Raw genomic sequence first — 21,408 nt, forward strand, 5'->3', positions numbered from 1 at the left:
GCCATTGCTGATGGCTGGCAGGCTATCAGGGAAGCCATAAGCCAACATGTCAACATAGGCTCTGGGTTCAAATCCTGATCCTTACACCTACCAATGGCAGGAGACCACAAGAGACTCTTTCCTATCCCTAAGAATACCGATTGAATGAGTAGTTCATGAATTTGTCTAGTCTAAAATTGGATGCAATAATCCTAGGATGCTGATTCATCATAATTAATAGTTTATTAAGCATGAAAAGTATAATATTATTTCAATGGCAATATAGTACATACCTAAGAGTTGGTAGGAACGTAGTAGATGTCATTCAATCATAGAGAGACTTCTCTGGCACTCTTTACCAATATATATTTATTTGTATACTACCATCTTCTTATCTACGTATTGCTGTTTGGGCCAAACTTGTGGCACAATCTTAGCGCCTAGGAACTACCTGACAGCTTTGTTGGCTAGAGGCTGCTGTGCTCACAGTAACCCATTTATGGATTGGGCCTCCTAGGCCCTGAGTTCAGATCCCAGCACTGCCAAATATTTAATTTTGGATTAGGAAGCCGAGTGTGACACATGTTTTCTTTTCTGGGAGAGTCCTAGGTGTCAGGCATGATGGAGAACATATCTACAAATCTAGATGCTATGTGATAGTATGTAAATGTAATAAATGGTATAGGTGTCATCAAAGTCAATAAAATAAATGGTAAATAAATGAATAAAACAAGAGATAAAATGAATAACCACACCAAACACAATATGGACTGAACATCTGTATGGAAGTATAAATCTTAGCTTTAAAATGTATATAAGGAGTATGTTTTCCACACTTGAACCTTGAATTCAGCAACGCTATGAGAAGGCAATGGCAGGAAATCATGAGATACTGGTTTCTGGACCAGTATTGATCTCATACTTGAATGAGTAACTCGTGCGTGATGTGAGTAGGAAATGATAGGCAAGAATCATGGGGTATTGTTTATTTGTAAAGAAGTGTTGATTAAGCGTGACAATAATAATCACAGCCATGAAATGGAGTCATCTGGTAAGATCCAAGAATTGGTAGATACATGGTGGATTGGATTCCATAACAGGTCATCATCTCTCCTATTCTATACAAATATGTACTTATTTGCATACTACCTTCAACTTAGGAATGGATGACTGCTGTGTGCCCTTCCACATGCCCCCCACCTAGGGGCTCCATCTCAGGTTCTGGGAAAGGCTTTGCTCATTAGTGGCTCACAGGCTGGTGACATGGACCAGTTTGTCACTTGGGTCTGCTAGACCCCGAGTTAGAATCCCAGCAGTACCAAACATTCACCCTGATGTCAGAAGCCAATTGTTGCACCTGTTTTCCTTTCCTGTGCAAGTCTTGGGTCTCAGCTAAGATGGAGAATGCATGGGCCACCCTGTGGCCATGGGAATAGGTTGTTATCCATGTCAGCCCAGTTATACCTGTCATCATATACTCAATAAAATACACAATACATCCATGAATAGCATACAAAATAGAATAATTACACTAAATGCACTATGCAGTCCACACACAGATGTGAATATGTATCCCATGTTTAAATGATCCATTCAGGACTATTGTGAACTCCCTGGGGCTCGATCTCTGTTCTTGGGAACTGCCCAGCTCCTTTGTGGCTCTAGGTTTGTGTGTTCACCATGACCCATTCACCAATTGGGCTTGCTAGGCCTTGAGTTCAAATCCCAGCACTGCCAAAAGATTCACCTTGATGTGGGAAGCCTGTCATTGCACCTGTTTTCTTCTGCTGTGCAAGTCCTGGGTATCAGCTTGGATAGAGAATGCATAGGTAACTCTATACTCATGAGAATAGGTTGTCATTTAGGTCACAACAGTTATATCTGTCAACCTATACTCAAGAAAATACACAATATATCAATGAATAAGACACAAAATATAGAGAATGACTACACAGAATGCAAGATGCTGCCCAACCATGTATGTAAATATAGATCCTCTGTTTAAATGATGAATTTATGACTATTTTGGCCCCCACCAGGGCTTCATCTCAGGTCCTGGGAACGGCCAAGCTCCTTAGTGCCTCACAGGCTGTGTGTTCACCATGACCTTTTCACCAATTGGGCCTGCTAGATCTTGAGTTCAAATCCCAGAACTACCAAAAGATTAACCTTGATGTGAGAAGCCAATAGATCCACCTGTTGTCCTGTCTTGTGAAAGTCCTGGGTCTCAGCGAGGATGGACAATTCTGTAGAGACAACTCTATAGCCATGGGAATAGCTTGTCATCCATGTCAGCACAATTATATCTATCACCATATTCAATAAAATACACAATACATCCATGACTAAGCCACAAAAATAAAAAGAATAACTACAATGAATGCAAGATGCATAGAATACCTGTAGGTAAAGAGAAATCCTATGTTTAAAAAAGGTGGGCTTGTTATTTTGTCCAATACTGGGGCTTCAAATCAGGCCTTGGACCAGGCCTGAAATTCTAATATTCAAGGATGGTGAGCTTCCCCTTTTCCAAAATGCATCAGAGCTACCCAGACCTCAGTTCAAATCCCAGCATTGACAAAAGATTCATTCTGTTGTCAGAAGCCAGTCGTTGCACATGTTTTCCTCTCCTGTAAAACTCCCGGGCCTCAGCTAGGATGTAGAATGCATAGGGAACACTATAACCATTGGAACAGGTTATCATCCATGTCAGCACAGTTATACCTGTCACCATACTCAGTAAAATAGAAATAACTCCATTAATTAGACACAAAATAAGAAGTGCACCGAATGCAAGATGCTGACCACAAATGTATGTAAATATAGATCCTACGTTTAAATTATGAATTTATGACTATTTGGCTCTCCCTGGGACTCAATGTCAGGTCCTTGGAACAGCCTATCTCCGTTACTCTAAGGCTGGTGTCCTCACCTTGACCCTTTCCCCAATTGGGCCAGCTAGGTTCTGAGTTCAAATCCCAACATTGCCAAAAGATGGATCCTGATGTGAGAAGCCCATCGATTCAGCTGTCCTGTGAAAGTCCTGGGTCTAAGCTAGGATGGAGAATGCATAGGAAACCCTATAGACATCTCAATATGTTGTCATCCATGTAAGCACTGTTATATCTGTCACCTTACTCAGTAAAATACACAATACTTCCATAAGGCAGAAAATAAGAATTACACCAAATGAAAGATATTGTCCACACATATATGTAAATATAGATCGTATGTTTGAATTACAAATTTATGACTGTTGTGACCCACCCTGGGGATCAATGTCATATCCTGGGAATGACCTAACTCCTTTGTTGCTCACAGGCTGGTGTGGTCACCTTGAACTATTTGCCAATTGGTCCTGCTAGGCCCTGAGTTCAGATGCCAGCACTACCAACAATTGGATCATGGAGTAAGAAGCAAGTGTGAAACTTTTTTTTCCTTTTCTCTGAGAGTCCTGGGTGTCAGGCATGATGGAGAAAACATCTACAAATTTAGATGCCATGTGGTAGGATGTAATCAATGTAATAAATGGAATGGGTGTCATCACAGTAAAATCAATGGTAAATAAATAAATAAAGCAAAAGTACAAGGAATAACCACACTAAACATGAATGGAATGAACATCCATAGGTAAGTACAAATAACTTTGGGGTGTGCATGGGTTTCACAGTTGAGGTTTGGGGGCCTGGAAGAGTGAGACGCTTGAAGGGGTCTCAGCACTGTTAAATTACAAGAACGAGGGATCTGTGTGCCCTGGAGCTGTGTACTCCCTTGGGCCTGGTTGGTGGCAGTGGGAGCTTGGAGCAACTTGGAGTGCAACCTACAGGGGGTGGCCTCCCAGGAGGGCAGAGAGCATGTCCAACACTTAATAAGGATATGAGTCCTGCTAGTATGGATTGTAACAGCATAGGACAGACTCTGGGTCTTCTCATGATGAACTCTAATGGAGGAGGCCAACCCTATTTTAACTCTTGAGCTGTGATCTTCAGATCTCAGCCTCCTGAGTACCTAGGATTATAGGAATGAGCTTCTGGCTGGGACTCTGGTTCTTTTAGGTATATTAAAGTTTGACCTCAAGTCCTTAGGCTTGCCCATCAGGTCTTCTACCATGCGAGCCAAGCTTTTCTGTCTTGGGCATTTCTGAGATAGAGACAATATATGCTCAGGCTGGGCTGGATCACGGTCCTCCTATCGGTGACAGGCATGAGACACCAGGCTCGGTCCTCTGTAGTTGAGATGGAAGACATGTAGTGCCACGCTCAGTCATTGGTTTATATGTATTGTCCCAAACTCAGTCCACGGCAGCCCATTCTTGACGAGAGGTGAAGCTCTGGGTTGGTCCTCAACCACTGGACTTCAATCTCCTCATGGAACACTTGTGAGGAAAAAATGGATTAATACAGAGGGATCTCTAAATCAGGGCCAAGCATAGAAGGAGGGGCCGTCAGATACGGTTCTTGGTAATTCTGTGAGCATATGACAGGAAGATACCGGGAAAGATCTCAGATGGTGTGTGTTATTAATGTTACGACAGGTTTGGGAGTATGAATCAAAACATGGCTCTCTTTCTTTATTACCCTATCCTCATGAGCTAGGGGATCCTTCAATTTGTTCAGTTTTGAAGCTGGGGAAACTGAGGCACAGGGAAGCCTGGTGAACTACTCATGACTCCCAGCTGACAGGAAGCTCGGCATGACTTCCCTGCCATACACCCTAGGACAATGAGTGCTATTCAGTCCACTTTTTGTGGCGGGAAGTCCACTTTTTTCAGTAATGGGCCTTGAATTCTGGGCCTGGGACAGCTCCCCGAGCTCCTAAGCTCAAAGCTAACACTCTACCATTTGAGTCACAGTGCCACTTCCAGTTCTCTTGTGGTTCTTTGGAGATAAGAGTCTCACAGTTGTTCCTGCCCGAGCTGGGTATAAACCACGATTCTCATATCACAGCCTCTATTCTACTTAGGATTATAGGCCTGAGTCAACGGCACCTGGCTTAAGTGTAATTCTGAACTTCTTTCTTTCTCTCTATCTCTCTCAGGAACTGATTGAATGGGTGCTGGAGGAGGTGGCCCAGCATCCCCATGTGGCTGTAACCAAGGTGGCCTTCTCATTCAGGAAGTGGGCTGTGGGTCAGCTGCCTCACTCAGTCTGTTGCACCAGCTCCATGAAGTAAGTCCCTCTCTGCCTTAGCTAAACCATGACAGTTATTCATTGTCCATCTCACCTTACTAGACTCAGTACTGTGTTCAATGCCCTTTTCTAGCAAAAATTTTTGGCTAAAATTATGATACATAGTTATGGAATGAAAATTTAATGCCATCTTAAAAAGTCAGTTAGGGTTCTGGTAATGTGGCTTCATGGTATGGTAGTTGCCTAGCATTCATGAAACCCTGAGTTTAATTCCTAGGTACCATATAAACTGAAAAAGAAACACTAGAAGTGGTCCTGTGCCTCAAGTAGTAGAGGGTTAGCCTTGAGCAAAAAAAAAAAAAAAAAAAAAAAAAAAAAAAAGCAGAGTTCCCAAGCCCTGACTTTCAGCCCCAGGATTGCGAAAACAACAACAGCAACAACAAGAATGAATATTTACTTAGTAAATGCAAAATTAAGAACCCATACTTGGAATATATAATTGCTCCTTCCATACTGATACCTGACAATAGTCGCTAATTCATGTACTTTACCTATCTTAGGATCCTGTGTTGAAAAAAAAAAAAACAAAAAGCTTTTGTTTATTAGGTCACGGCAATTAATGCCAGGAATGTGCTAAGATGTGAGGTGAAGATTAATTCTGGATATTCAAAGATTCCTGGCTTTTGAGTGGGTTCACTGCTAATCACAATGAGAAGGGTAGTCTAAATGAGATTTGGAAAACTTTTTTGCCAGTCATGGCACCAAAAAGGCAAAAGGTAATTAACAGTTGTGACAGAAGAGAAGGAATAACTCCAGATATAAGGGAAAAAATGATAGTAACTAAGGTATAGCAGAAACTGTTGTAGGGAACCATTTTTAGTTACTGAAGAGCTAGTTATCAACTAGGCTTATTCCTCATTGCCTGTAGCATTATAAAACTCTTTGGCTAGTTCTTAATCTCTGTGTAATAAATGTATCTCCTTCTATGCTGTTCTTTCATACCTGATCTCCTTTGCTTTCTAAAAATCTCAGTCTTTCAACATTTCTCTATGAACATTTCCTGATATTAAATACACCTACAAAAATGAATGAGGATGCTAATGTAAGGGTCCCATAGCACATGAGTCGTTAATGTAACAAAATGGAAAAGGAGGACATATTTATTGCTACGTCAATTATTTTGAAAAGCTGCAATGTCACATCATTTGATTCAGATTTCCATTCTTTGTCTCCAGAGTGACATTAACTACACATAAATGCAAATATGAGCCTGGTGCTGGTGGCTCGTGCCTGTAATCCTAGCTACTCAGGAGGTTGAGATCAGAGGATTGTGGTTCAAACCAGTCTGGTCAGGAAAGTCCATGAAACACTTATCTTCAATTAACCACCAGAAACCCAGAAGTGGTGCTGTAGCTAAAGTGGTAGAACCCTCAAATTGAGCTGAAGAGCTGAGAGAGAGTGCCCAGGATCTGTGTTCAATCCCCACAACCAACAAAAAGTGCAAATATGGTTTTAAGTTTCTCATAAAGGAATGAAGAAATCAATAGTAATATTCCCAAATGATTCAGTGCACCTACTTTTACTGAGTTATTTAAGTTATGGATACTTCGCTGAACATATTCGCTTAAAAATTGTCAAATATTAATTAGCTTTATAATAAACTTCATCTAACATTTCTTGGTTCAAAAGAGAAGTCCGTACAGTTGATATCATTTAGCTTTCTTACTGTCTTAGTTCAACGCCAACCCAGTCAGGAGAGTCTGTCAAACACTTATATGTAATTAAACACCAAAAAAGCCAGAAGTGGAGTTTTGACTGAAGCAGTAGAGTACTAGCTTTGGAGGTAGGTGGGAAAGAAAGACAACTGTTCAGGGACAGGGTCCAGCCTCTGAGTTCCTGCCCCAGAAAAAGCTCAAAATAAACAAACAAGCAAACAATACAAACCCTGGGTATTTCTTTGGGACTTACCTTAAAGGAGTAGTTTTTGCTGATCATATTCAACTGTATCCTGCTTTTTTGGAATCCGTATTGCTATGGTAAACTCAGGACCAGAAAAAAGGAATTGATAACTGACTCCTGCAACAAGAGAATCATCTCAGGAGTGAAAAATCCATCCATAAGACACTTTAAAAACCTCCATATCTTTGTTTCTTTGCAGTAGAACACTTTTAAAACAAAGTTATTTCCTTTTGTTGTATGCTGGCCTTCAAATGGCATATTGTTTTCTTTTGTAATACTTTCAACCAGAAGTTTACAAAAAAGTTTTATATGAGTAAAAACACACAGAAAAATCAGGGACTTTTTTGTACAGTAAAAAAGAAAGCAAAAGTTAACCTGAACTTTGTCATTCTTTTATGTTCAATTCCTCTCCTGGGATCTATTATTTATTGGGCAGTTGTTTCTTTGAGGATTTGTTGTTGGGGGATTTATTGTTTTTTTGAGTTCCAGGTATATTTTAGATATGAGACCCTTGTCCATTGTATGGGCTAGTGAAGATCTTCTCTCAATCTGTGGGCTTTCTATTGATCTTGCTAGCTATGCCCATTTCCATACAGAAGCTCTGCAACTTCACGCAATCCAATTTGTCCCACCTTTCTTTGATTTGTTGTGTTCCTGGTCTCTATTAAGAAAATTTCGGCCTGCACCAAGGAGACCTAGGGTTTCTCCTATTCTATCATGTAATGGTTTGAGTGTCTGATTCGACTCCGAGGTCTTTGATCCATTTGGAGTAGATTCTGGTGCTGGGTGATATATAAGGATTTAGTTTTAGTTTTGTACAAGTAGTTAACCGATTTTGCCATATACTGAAGAAGCTGTCTTTCTTCCATTCCACTTTTTAGCTCCCTTATAGAAAATTAGATGGCTATAGGTCTGAAGGTTCATTTCTGGGTTTTCTATTCTACTCCATTGGCCCTGAGGACTGTTCTTGTGCCAGTACCAAGCTGTTTCAATTACTATGGCTTTATAGTAGAGTTCGAAATTTGGTATGAATATTCCTCCAGCACTGTTCTTTCTTTTGAGTATCATTTTTGCTATGAGGGGTCCTTTATTGTTCCATATGAATTTTTGGATTGACTCTTCTATTTCCTTGAAAAAATGGCAAATAATATTTAATCAATTACTTTGACCAATTATTTTACCAGAAGAAAGAAGGAAAATATTATTCAAAATCAATTGACTTAAAAGTATGAAAAAAGGGTAGTGAAGAGAGATTAGAGAAAAGATAGAAGATTGTTTTCTCTCCAGTGTAGTAGTGGGTTCTTTTTCTTGTTTCTGCCATTCTATCTTCACAAGCTATCAAGTGTGCATGAGGAATGGATTATCCAGTTCAGACAGAGAACTCGTTTAAAAAAAATACTATTTTCAGCAGATGTAGGTGATTTATATCCTTAGACAATCTATTTAAATCTGTTAAAAATTCTCCCCTATCCCAAACTTCCCTCTTTGAACAGCTTTGTTTGCTTTCTCAAGACTGCTCTTCATTAACTGCTTAAAATTTTGAGAGGTCATTTTCATACACCCTAGAGATTGCTGTTTGGTTGTGATTTTTGTGTGTTTTTGTTTTTTGTTGTGTTTTTTAACTGAATTTGAAAAGGTTATGCCAGTTTGTTACAATTAAACCTGTCCATCTAATTGTCCAATCCTCCTGGATCAGAGTCACTCATTCCATCATTCTCAAGCAACCCTTTCTCCAAGATTTAGTTTTGATTTACCACTTCCTTTATCACGTGTGTACATTGAGTATTCTAGCTGTACTTGCCCCTTATTCATTTTTAATTCATTCTATGCCTTTACTATAATTCCGCTCTGGTTTCAACTTCCTGATAGTCATTCTGTTAAACTATCTGTTAATACTTTGAAAGGTTTATATACATTCCATGGAGTTTCAATCCTGCATATGCTTGAACTGTTGTCAGCTTATATTTCCATAATTCATTCATCGGCAGTAACAATTTGCAAGTCTGGAGACATGAAGCACCTAAACATGATTTTATTTCATCCATTTGGAAGATTAATCTTTAGTCAAAAAGAATGTTAAAAATGGCTTAGAATGTATTCCTAACTACCAATTTTTATAAATGGCTTTGTACAATCTTGTGATTGTTTTATTTTACATGGGATAATATTTTCTACTACCTATAAGTTTTCGAAAAAGAAGAAAACTAAAATTTATTCTTATAGAGGAATATGATAGAAATAGAAGACAGATTTTATTTTTGTCATATCTCTGATGAGAACCCATATTCAAGACTTAAAGTCATATTTCTTACTATGTTGGACAGATAGGGTAAGCATACAATAACATTTCTTACTATTTTAGACAGATAGGGAAACATAAAATAACATATGATAAGGCAACTATTTGTGACTTTTTAAAATGTACCTTATTAAATGATGAAATTTACTTTATTAGCTAAAGTTTGGGTTGGAAATTTCAGAGGCTGATCTACTTAATGCACTTCTGGAAGGCCCCTACTTAACAACACAAGTTGTGTGTGGTTCTATTTCTACACTTTAATGAATGGTTGAACGTGTTTGGCATTAGTGCTGGGTAAATAATTCAACTCTATTGTAACTTGTTCCCTACACTTGAAAAACTTGTAATGTCACTAAATATCAACTACTTGTCAAATGTTATTTTGGCTAATGTGATTTTAAAAAGTTTATTTGAAAAGGAATACACTTTCAGGAGATTAAATGTAGATTAGCATTGGTTTGAGAGTGATATTTTCATTCTGCAGAACCATGTTGTACTGAAGGCCCAATGTTTTGAAGCACTAAGGAACTTCTCAATGTTTTTCTGAATTACATTTGACTTCTAAGTCAATTTTTCCGGGCCTTGGTAGACCAATTATGGATCTATCCTTTCAGGAACTATTTTTTAGCCCACTTATACTGGACTAAAATCTTTCATTAATCATAGGGAAGGGGAATCAAAAATAATCTTATGGCACTTTGTGATCTTGTTCAATCATATGGGCTGTTCATCTATAAGATGAATGTTTGAATGATAATACTTCTCTCAAATTTTGTGATCTCATCCTTCATTTTAAGTTGCCTTGCATTTTGAAATTGCTTACTGCTAATTCTTGCATCTCAAGGAATCGGGGCCCTGAAATAAAAGAAATGAGAAACTGAGATGGGTCTTCAATTACTTTGTGTTGGCATGTTGCATGGTCCTTGGTGAGAAGTCTTGCCCCTGTTATCTGATGACACAGGTAACTGGGATCTGGGATCCTGTGACCCATGGGTCCTGAAGAAGAAAAATATTTTTAGACATCTTATCAGCAAATTTGGGCATAATCTGTAGGAATGCTTCAGAAATACGGAGAAAAACAATTTGGGACCAGTGAGTTAAAACAATAAACAGAGCAGCAGTGTAAATCCCTTATAGATTAGAGGAAAACAAAATTTTTTTGGCCATGTGAATTCAGAAGACCAAGAACAGTTAGAATGTACCACAAGTTTATACCAAAGACATTGCATTGATACTTTTTCTATTCTAATACATATTTTAAACCTAATTATGTATATTCCAATCCTGTTTACTTGAATAAATAAATATCAATTTATTTGTCAAATTATCATCTAATTCTAGTAAGTTTCACAGTGTGAAATACAAAATCAGCACATATAAATATAAAATATATAACTATATGTAATATAATAAATGTCACATGTTTTGCATTGTTCACTTGTGGTTACTGCAATAAAGGCAACTCTGTTTTAAAGTAATATTCAATTATCTCTACATCATTGTTTGATAGAGTTAGACCTAAAGCTTTACCATTTGTAAATTTACAGCCTGGAGGCAAGAGGAAACACTGTGATTAAAACATTACCAATTTAAGGCATAGTAACAAGGAGAGACATATGGACTTCTCCTGAAACTATGAAAATATTTGGTGATAGAAAGGCAATAATGTAAATTCCTGCCTTGTTGGATGGTAGGCAGGCAAGGACATTGTTAACATGCATATGAACAATTTTCTCACCTTCTTGGCTTTAGCTACTCTTGAAATGGTAGGTATAATAACCAATTGTATTTTGATAAAATATCTTTTAGTCTGAACAGTTCTGCCTGAACTGTTCATCTCTCTATGATCCCTTATAACTAAGATTAGTTTTGTTCAAGTAGGACCATCTATGCTGTCAAGGTAACATAGTCTGGTTGGTCTTTTCCTACATGGAAGAAGGGTAAAGGGTTAGGTAGACCTTTGTGCAAGTAAGACCTCATTTGGGAAAATGTCAGCTAAAGAATTTAGAAGTAGCTCTTAAGCAAGGCTTACTTTGAATCCTTTAGCTCCACAAAGCTAATTTGAGAAAGCCAGCACCTTTGGACCTAGATATAAATAATTGAAAGTACGATCAAATTCCAAGTGAAAAAGACTTAAAATAGTCATCGACAAAAAAAGATTTCAAATGTGATAAATCAACTGGACAATATAATTTTTCCCCACTATTCACAGAATTTTAAGGAAATAAGATAAATAGCATTGTTAGGAACCATAAGGTTTCCTTGTTATAGTAGGCACCCATAGATATAAGCCTCTATAAAGATTGCATCATTAACTACTTAAATTTAGAGAATACTACATGCTTCAGCAGTATGTATACACAAATTACAATACAGAGATTAACATGGCACTTGCACAAGGATGATATGAAAGTTTGTGAAGTATTCCATATTTTTCATTCTTCAGATGCAAGAAATGAAAAACAGTTATTAAAAAGTTGATTACAAAATTATAAGTGTAACAATACACGTAATTCATATAATTAAATTTAGTTTGACATCAGTGTATTAAATCTTCACCTTAGAAAGAAAGGTGTTTGCATAGCATAAACTTCACAAAACTTTTGAAATTAGATAACATTGTCATTTTATCCCAGAGAAAATTATTAGGACCTAGGACAAAAAGGAATCTTAAGCTGTTTCTATATGGAATGCAATCTGAAAGGACACATTATTTAACCTATATATCTTAAATAATGTAAAATTCAAGTATATCTAGGAGAGAATAAAATACATTATGAACATTATACAAACATAGAATATAGGAAATTTTAACATATACTTTTTCAGAAAAGCACCAGAAATACTTTAGTTTCTGTATTACTCATTTCAACAGATAAAGCTAAAATTATTTCTGATTAAAAAATCACAAACTCTGTATGAATTATTATACATGTATACAAAAACACTTGAATACATTTTGACATCCAATGCAGGCAATTCTCTTGGAAGAATTCCGCTGAATCCATGAATTTTTCCAGTAAGTTATTTGTGTTGCCAGGAGGTTGTCGCTCATGCCTGTAATCATAGCTACTCAGGAGGCTGAGATCTGAGGATCACGGTTCAAAGCCAGCCTAGAAAGGAAAGTCTGTGAGACTCTTATCTCCAATAAACCACTAGAAAACCTGAAGTGGAGCTGTGGCCTAAGCAGTAGAGTGCTCACCTTGAGCTGACCACAGGCATAGTGCCCATTCCCAGAGTTCATGCCCCATGTCTGACAAAAAAGATATTGCTCTTATTTGGATTGTGAAATTATTTTGTATGGACACAAAGGATAGGCTTGCATTTTTGAAATTTAAGAAACTTAACCCGACCATTAGGACTTAGGAGAACAATTTGTTCAGCCTTCCACAACTTCATAGAGATAATGATATATACTTATCCTTTTGGCAATATCAAATGCAGTTTCTTCTAAATTGTACTTCAGGCCTGGTTTTATATAACCTTTGTTAGAAGGAGATCCAGCATATTTTTGCTATCTCAATTCTCCCCAGCAAGATGTTAGGGGGTCAAGAGGCCTTTAGTTTGGGCATTGGTATCTGTATCATGATGAAGTAAGAAAGAAGCCACTCTGGTATTATTCTATGTATGTGCACTGTGCAGGGTTGTCCAGTCATCTACAGTTATTGCATGGGCCGCTTGAGCCACCAACTCATGGACAATGTCTAAGTTTCCACTGTAGGCTTCCAGATGAAGAGGGGTACACTCATCATCATCCCTAGTATTCACATGTGACCTTTTTGGAAAGTAGTCTCTGCACTGTAGTAAGCCTAATATTTGCGGCAGTCCAATGAAGAAATTTGCTTAGATCCTTCTCCATTTTTTTCTTGTAATTGATACCCTTACTTTTTTATCTTGTTCCTCATCTTCCTAAGAATTGCCAAACCAGAGACTTTGAGTGCCAGTGGGAATGAGGTGTCCATGTATTTCCCTAATAATTCACATTGGTTGAACTGGTCCAAAATGTCTGGTGAATTTTCTGTATATGTTTTTTCACCACGATTTATTTTCTCTTTTTCAAATTTTACTATTCAAAATTATTCTAACTGGAGAGTAGGGAATTGATGGAGTGCAGAGGAAAGATGTTCCTCCGTATTCAAAGGTACAGACTGAAAATGAGGACGAGTGATCTCTTCATGTGTAGCTTATTCTAGGAATGAAAAAATAGGAAATAATGCCTTCTATATAAATGATTTGTGAAATGGCAGAGCAAAAAGTGAAATGATGAAACCAAAAATATAAAAGCAAAATAAATTAGGATAATTATGGAACAATCATATTATCTATGAGAACCATGAAAGAGAGAGAAGTGTGACAAAGATGTGCAATGACATAGCTAGCCAAAAATCCATGCCTCTGATCAATTTATAGAGCAAACAAAATTTTATTTTTTAAAAAAGATGGAAATAGAATTTATGTATTTACTTGAAATGAGTAAATACATTTTTAGTAGCCTACATAAAGAGACATAGCTTTGACCAAATTACAGACAATAATTTAAATCCTTGATAATTCTCTTAACAGATACTATTGAAATTAGTTGAATCACACTTTTCCTATACAATGAAGAAATAGGTCAAAGCTAGTAAAGCAGCTAGTGAAGTTCCCACCTTTCTCCCTAAACCTAATAATTTCTGGTTTGTAAAATTCTTCTTTGCTGTTCTGAGCCCATTAATACATAATTTTTGATGTTGAATAGACTGTATCTTTTGAATTAGATTGTATCTGCAGACTTTTGACTGTGCAATTACAGGACTTTGGATGATGCTTGCCTTAAAATGGTGTTCTAGTACAAAACTGGCATTGCTTTCATACCAAATGGGAAGAACAAGCCAGAAAAACAAAAGAAAAATGGCAATTCCGGGTATCTCAACTCCCATTCAAAATAATCAGGTGACAGAACAGATAATGAATAATACAGAGGAGAGTTCCCAAAAAGCTCTACAAACACTATTGGCAAACATGGTGAATGAAAAGATTAAAAACCTGCAAAGGACTCAGTGTGAGCATAATAGGAAGAGAGAGGAGGCAAACCAAAGATCAAAACAGCTCTTGGGCATGAGGAAGCTACTCTAAGGTTAATACTGGAATTGCGTGAGCAGGTTGAGAACACTCAAAGTGACATAAAGGAATTGTGTGAGCAGCCTGAGAACAATCAAAGAGAAGGAAAGAAATTGCATGAGCAGTCTGAGAACAAAGAGAACTACAGGAGTTGCATGAATGTGAGGAAGCTAATCAAAGAGTAATACAAGAATTGGGAGAATGGGATGAGAATAGACAAAGATTACTAGAGACATTCATGGAATCCATAAACAGACAGCTGAAAGAAGTCAGGGAAACCACAAAGGGAATGCTGAATGGAGCCCAACAGAAGGAATGGGAGTCCAAGGAAACCATAACCAATTAACTAAATGATTTGCGAATAAACACTGAACACCAAATTAAGGAAGTATAGAAGTTCATACAAGATCTAAAACAAAGCTCCAACAAAGAATTTGAAGCCATCGAAGCCGACCAATTAAAAGGAAAAGATAAAAAACAAAGTAGAAAGTCTTGACAGTAGGTTAGACCATGCAGAAGAATGAATCTCGGGCATTGAAGACAGCATAGATATTATAGAGAAAGAATATACAACCCTCCAAGACAAATTCAAGAAATATGATAGATCTATTCAACACTTGGAAGACACCATTAGAAGGCGTAATCTGAGGCTAATGTGTGTAGAGGAGCACCTAGAGACAGAAGTTAATGGTCTAGGAAATTTGTTTAACAGGACCCTAGCAGAGAACTACCCAAACATGCAAAAAAAACGGTCTATTCAGATACAAGAAGCTTTTAGAACCCCAAATAGACCAAACGACAACAGGAAATCCCATCGTCACATTACAATCCACACAGGATAAATTCAGACCAAGGAAAAGATCGTTAAATCTGTCAAGGAGTAAAGTACAATCACCTATAAAGAGAAACCAATTAGAATCAACTCAGACTTCTCAGCAGAGACAATTTAGAGCCTGGAATTATGTATTCCATGCCACAGTGAGAAACAACTATGAACGAAGAATACTGTACCCAGCTAAACTCTCCTTCATAACTGAAGGTCAAATAAAAGTCTTCCATAGCAAATAAATATTGAAACAATATATCTCCACCAAACCAGTCCTACAAAAGATTCTTAAAGATTTCCTACATATAGAAAACCAACAAGACCACAATAAAGGCCAAGAAACCAAACCCAAACAGAATCCAAGAACCATAGGAAGAACCCAGGTGCTGCAACCCCCAAGAAGGTGGATAAAATGGCAGTAACTCCCAAATACCTTTCAATACTATCTCTCAACATTAACGGACTTAACTTTCGAATTAAGGGACATAGAGTCTCTAGTTGGATTAAAAAGCAAGATCCTTCTATCTTCTGTCTTCAGGAGTCACATCTTGCCCATAAAAACAAACACATTTTTAATGTGAAAGGCTGAAATAAATTCTACCAAGGAAATAGCCCCCATAAACAGGTGGGAGTTGCAATTCTAATATCAGATAAAATAGACTTCAAATTAAAATTAGTGAGAAGAGATAAAGAAGGTTGCTACATATTAATTAAGGGATCTCTCCTTCAGGAGGATATTACAATTCTAAATATCTATTTGCCAAACAATAAAGCACCCAAATTTATCCAAAAATTATAACTTTAAATCTCACATAGATCCAAAGACATTAATTGTTGGGGACTTATATACACCACTATCCACACTACATAGATCATCTCAGCAAAAAACTAAACAGAAAAACTGCCGGTCTAAACAGCTGCATAGATCAACCGATTTAGTAGACATCTAGCGAATATTTCATCCAGCAGCATCACAGTACACGTTTTTCTCTGCAGCACATGGAACATTTTCCAAAATTCACCACATTTTAGGTCACAAATCAAACGTCAAAATTCAGAAACATTGAATTCATATTTTGCATTGTCTCAGTCCACAAGTGAATAAAATAAGAACTCAACACCACCAAAAGCCAAAACACCAAAAGAAAGTCCAGTAACTCATGTAGGCTGAACAACACACTTTTGGATCACCAGTAGGTCATGGAAAACCTTAGAAACAAAGTTCAAATGTTCAAGATATTCAAAAAATGAGCACAGAAATTATCTGCTCCTCTGGGACGCAGGACTCAGAGCAAAGTTTATAGCTCTGAGTTCTTACATGAAAAAAATTGGAGAGATCTGAAACCAACAATTAAATGAGACATCGGAATCTCCTTGAAAAAGAGCAGCAAGATAAACCCCAATCCAGTAGATGGAAAAAATTAATTAAAATCAAATCAGAATTAAGTGAATTAGAATACAAGAAACTATAGAAAGAATCAACAAAACAAAGAGTTGGTTCTTCAAAAAAGTTAACAAAATGGAACCGTATTTTTTTTGATGAACATTGATGCAAAACTTCTCAACAAAATTTTGGCCAATCGACTTCAACAATTCATCCAAAAAATCATACACCATGATCAAACAGGATTCATTTCAGGTATGCAAAGCTGGTTCAATATACGCAAATCAATTAATATAATTCATCACATCAACAGGAGCAAGGATCAGAACCACATGGGTATTTCAATAGATGCAGAAAAAGCATTGGACAAGATCAAACACATAGAGCTCCTCCATGACCCAGCAATCCCACTTTTGAGCATTTATCCAAATGATCACAAACAAGACCATATTAAAGCTACCAGCACAACTGTGTTTATGGCAACATTATTTACCACAGCTAAGATATGGATCCAACCCAGATGCCCCTCAGTATATGAATGGATCAATAAAATGTGGTATATATACACAATGGAATTCTATGCCTCCATCAGAAAAAATGACATTGCCCCATTTGTTAGGAAAATGAAAGTCTGGGAAAAAATTATATTGTGAAGAAAGCCAGGCCCTAAAACATAGGCTCCATGGTTTCCCTTATTTGCAATAAATAGTATATGTCTGAGACAATCAGAAAAGCTAAGGTTAATTGATGTTAGGTGGAAGAACCCCAAGATAAGTATTTAAATATTTTTTTATTTTATGCGATTGTTTCTAAAGTATTTATAAGATGATTTTTTGTTGCTTTGTATGTCCCTCCCCCACGATATAACCCCTGTTTTCACTGTATTTGATGTTGGTATAATTTGTGGAGGGGAAGGGAAAAGACAAATCATTTAAATAGGGATACAGTTGGACCCATTGCAACAATGAGGTGTACAAGATGTTATGTCAAAAAACAAACTTTACAACTTTGCTGGTGGCGGGGGGAGGGGGATATTGGGAGGCTATGAGGGGTGAGATGGGAAGGGATAAGAAGGGGAAACAAAGGAGGAGGCCACAATGCTTGATAAGAAATGTACTCATTATCTTGCCCATGTAATTGTAAATCCTCTGTATGATATTTTCAAAATAATAAAAACATACCTTCATATCTATTGATGGTATATGAATGCTATGCACCGAGAAGGGTCTTTTTGTTTTCACAGACGTCTTTGGCATACACAGACAGATAATGGATTATATGAAGGTACTAAAACTACAGATGCTTGCCAGGAGGAGAAAAACCTATTATTTATTTTTTTTTCAGAGGCTTCCCTTCTCATGAAAGAAATATGCTGCTTGAGGCAGGATTTCACAAAATTATATTGCTAGGAAGAACTTAAACATCCATCTAACATTACAGAGTTGAGGGAGATGAATTGACCTCCTGAATAATTTACTTTGGGTCAAATAAAAGCAGGCTTACAAAAGGAGAGTAGACTTTAGAGAAACATGATGAGTTGTATGTAAATAGGTGCTTAGCTGATTTTGTCAATAATACAGGGAAATAAATACAGCAAGGTAAAAAATTAAAGAAACTCTGCATTGAAATACTTATCTGTATGTGTGTGTGTGTGCGCGCGCGTGCACATGTGCCTGTACACACACTTGCATGTGCATGTGTTCATTCATGCATTCATCATTCCTGCCCTAAGATTCTGTGCCCAAGGATAGTGGTCTACCACTTGAGCCACTGCTCCACTTCTGGTTTTTTGGAGATAATCGCATGTATTTTCATGATTGGACTGGTTTTGAACAGTGGTCTTCAGATCTCAGCCTACTGAGTAGCTAGCTAAGCTGACTCACCCTCTGAGTAGCTAGTTAAAATTCTGTCTCTCCTCTATGCTTCAGTGGTCTTTTGTTCTTTTCCTGAGATAATCACAAGCCTAAGTCATATATATGTCTAATTGCTTTAAAAATACTGTTACTGCTTGGCACCAGGGGCTCCAATCTGTACTCTTAACTACTCAGGAGGCTTGAGAACAGAAACCAGGACAAATTTTAGTGGACTTCCTTCTCAAGCCATAGTTGAGTGCATTGGATTATTTCCACCATCCTGCACGATCTAGAGACTAACATTGGAAGGACTACAGGATCCAGGCTATCCAAGGTAGGACGCTAGACAAGTTGGTGTGCAACTCCGATGCCAATGATGATGAGAAGGCTAAAAGGACAGATCAGGTGCATGTTTTTGTGGAAAGGGAACCCCTATCCTAATATTAACCACTTATATGATGCCAGACTAGTAAGAACAATACCCCAAGTTGAAATTCCCAAAACCAAAATAACTACATACATTAACATCCAAAAACCAAATTAACATAAAAAAATCTGTATTTTGCTCTAATATAATCTTTATCTGATTATCATATGATGCAACAGAATAATTTCTTCATTAAACATATGATATATTTTAAAAGACCTAGAAAATTCTTTCTCACTTAAGTGCAACTGAATGGCATATTGCCTCATTTCTTACATATTTGACTACCACTAAAAATCCATCTAATAATTATTATAGTAATATATTCTGATTTATTACTTTACTTTGTAACAGTTTTTAAACTTTTTGCTTCTCTGATAAAGTTTAAGTATTTAAATAGTATCATCAAACTATATTCCTTGAGTACTTGGGGCATCTTTTTACAAAGTTTTTAACCAATGGCTTCTAAGAATTCTTAATTGCTATATTATTGGTTTTATTTTTAATTTCAACATAATTTTATTGTAAAGGTAATATACAGAGGGGTTACAGTTACATAAATAAGGTAATGAGTACATTTCTTATGGAAAGAACATTGTTATCACCTCCATCGATTTTTTTTTGTACACTCAAATAACTACTGATGCTGTTGTTGTTGCTATTTATCAATGGGTACTTTTGCTTTTTTTGTACATGCATTTTTTATTATAAAGTTGATATAAAGAGGGTTTACAGTTACTTTACTCAATTAAGAGTACACTTCATTTTATTATTTAGATTTTAAATATTGAACTTAATTACTTATTTTCTTTTGTTTCTTTAGGGTAATTCTTTTTTCAGAGTTGTAGGATTAATTAATTTAATTTTGCATGGTTTTTACACATATAAATTATTTGGGCACACATATGTTGCTTTTAAAATATTTAACTTGTAAATATTTAAAATTATTTTCTTAATTTGTATATGGTTGGTGAATTTAAATAAATTGATTTACTTATAGTTCTAAACATATTTTTCCAGGTAACAAATAGTTACTGTATTTTCAAGAAGCACACAATTTATTAAGAAAGGCTTCATTTCCTAGTGACTTTTTAATAAATATTTTACTTGAATTAAAAAAGAATTTGAGCTGGGCATGGTGATTTGTGGCTTCCATTTTCTACCTATGGTAGGAACTACAAATAGGGTTTGCAACTTGGGAGATTCTGAGAAACTATGAAACCTTATCATAAAAATATCCAGAGGGAAATGATTAGAGATATAGCCATCCATAGCGAGATATAGAGCACCTGGTTATCATATTCTAAATCTTGAGTTAAAACACTAGCAACATTAATTATTTGTCAAAATTAAAGGATACATGTTTCAAAATGTTTATTTTTTGGGGGTGGTGGTTTGGTCCTGGGGCCTGAACTCTGGGTCTGGGCGTTGTCCCTAAGCTCTTCAGCTCAAGGCTAGCACTCTACCACTTGAGCCCCAGCACCACTACCGGCTTTTTTCTTTTTGCTTATGTGGTGCTGAGGAATCTATCCCAGGGCCTCAGGCAATTCAAGGCAAGCGCTCAACCACTGAGCCATCTTCCCAGCCGTCAAAATGTTTATTATATAAAACTTGTTTGCAAAGGTTCTCATGTCTTCTATTTCTTTTTGGGGGGGAGTCTGGTCATGGGGACTGAACTCTGGGCCTAGGTGCTGTCCCTCAGCTCTTCAACTCAAGGCTAGCGCTCTATCAATTGAGCGACAGCACCATTTTCAGCTTTTTTTCTTTTTGCTTATTTGGTGCTGGGGAATCGAAACCAGGGCCTCATGCATGAAAGGCAAGCACTCTACCACTGAGCCTATTGCCCAGCCCATGTCTTATATTTCTTAATTTTCAATTTACTTAATCTGTAAGAATCCAAGTATATTGTGACTATTTTATTTCTACTAAACTTTTCAATAGTACGAGCAATATTATTATTACACATATTAACCTACTTTAACTATTTGTGATACTTTCCCTCTTTAACTGATAATATCAATGTTCTAAATGTGTTTATGTGGTGTGTGTGTCTCTCTATGTGTGTGTGTGTGTTTATGTGGTTTTTGCGTGTGTGTGCTTTGTGTGTACTTTGTAATGCTTGGAAGTGATGCCATTGTTTCATATATGCTAGGCCAAGGTTTTACCACTGAACTATACTGTCTATTTATAATTTAATAGTGTTTTACATTATGAATTGAAAATTTTCATCCCTAGTATGTTTTTTTCAAAATTATATATGATAAAATGTGATCCATATTCTATCCACGTTAGCAATTTTAGTAGTTATTTTATTGTTATTTAGAATATTTCCACTGCCTTTTCACTTCCAAACGCTTGTGTTTGTTATTGATAAAGGTTTTACTTTGCTTCTTTTCTCTCTTCATTCTTTTTGCCTTTAGAGTTTACCTATTGTTTCTCTTATTTCTTTGGA

General features: G+C 36.7%; 1 pseudogene; it reads left to right on the forward strand.

Moving 5' to 3' along the window:
• Window positions 1-11,705: 11,705 nt before the first annotated feature.
• LOC138803104 (U6 spliceosomal RNA) lies at window positions 11,706-11,802 on the forward strand (annotated as a pseudogene).
• The last annotated feature ends 9,606 nt before the right edge of the window (window positions 11,803-21,408 follow it).

The sequence above is a fragment of the Dipodomys merriami genome, unplaced genomic scaffold (genome assembly GCF_024711535.1).
Source record: "Dipodomys merriami isolate MVZ:Mamm:240054 unplaced genomic scaffold, mDipMer1.0.p SCAF_333, whole genome shotgun sequence".
Classification (NCBI taxonomy): domain Eukaryota; kingdom Metazoa; phylum Chordata; class Mammalia; order Rodentia; family Heteromyidae; genus Dipodomys; species Dipodomys merriami.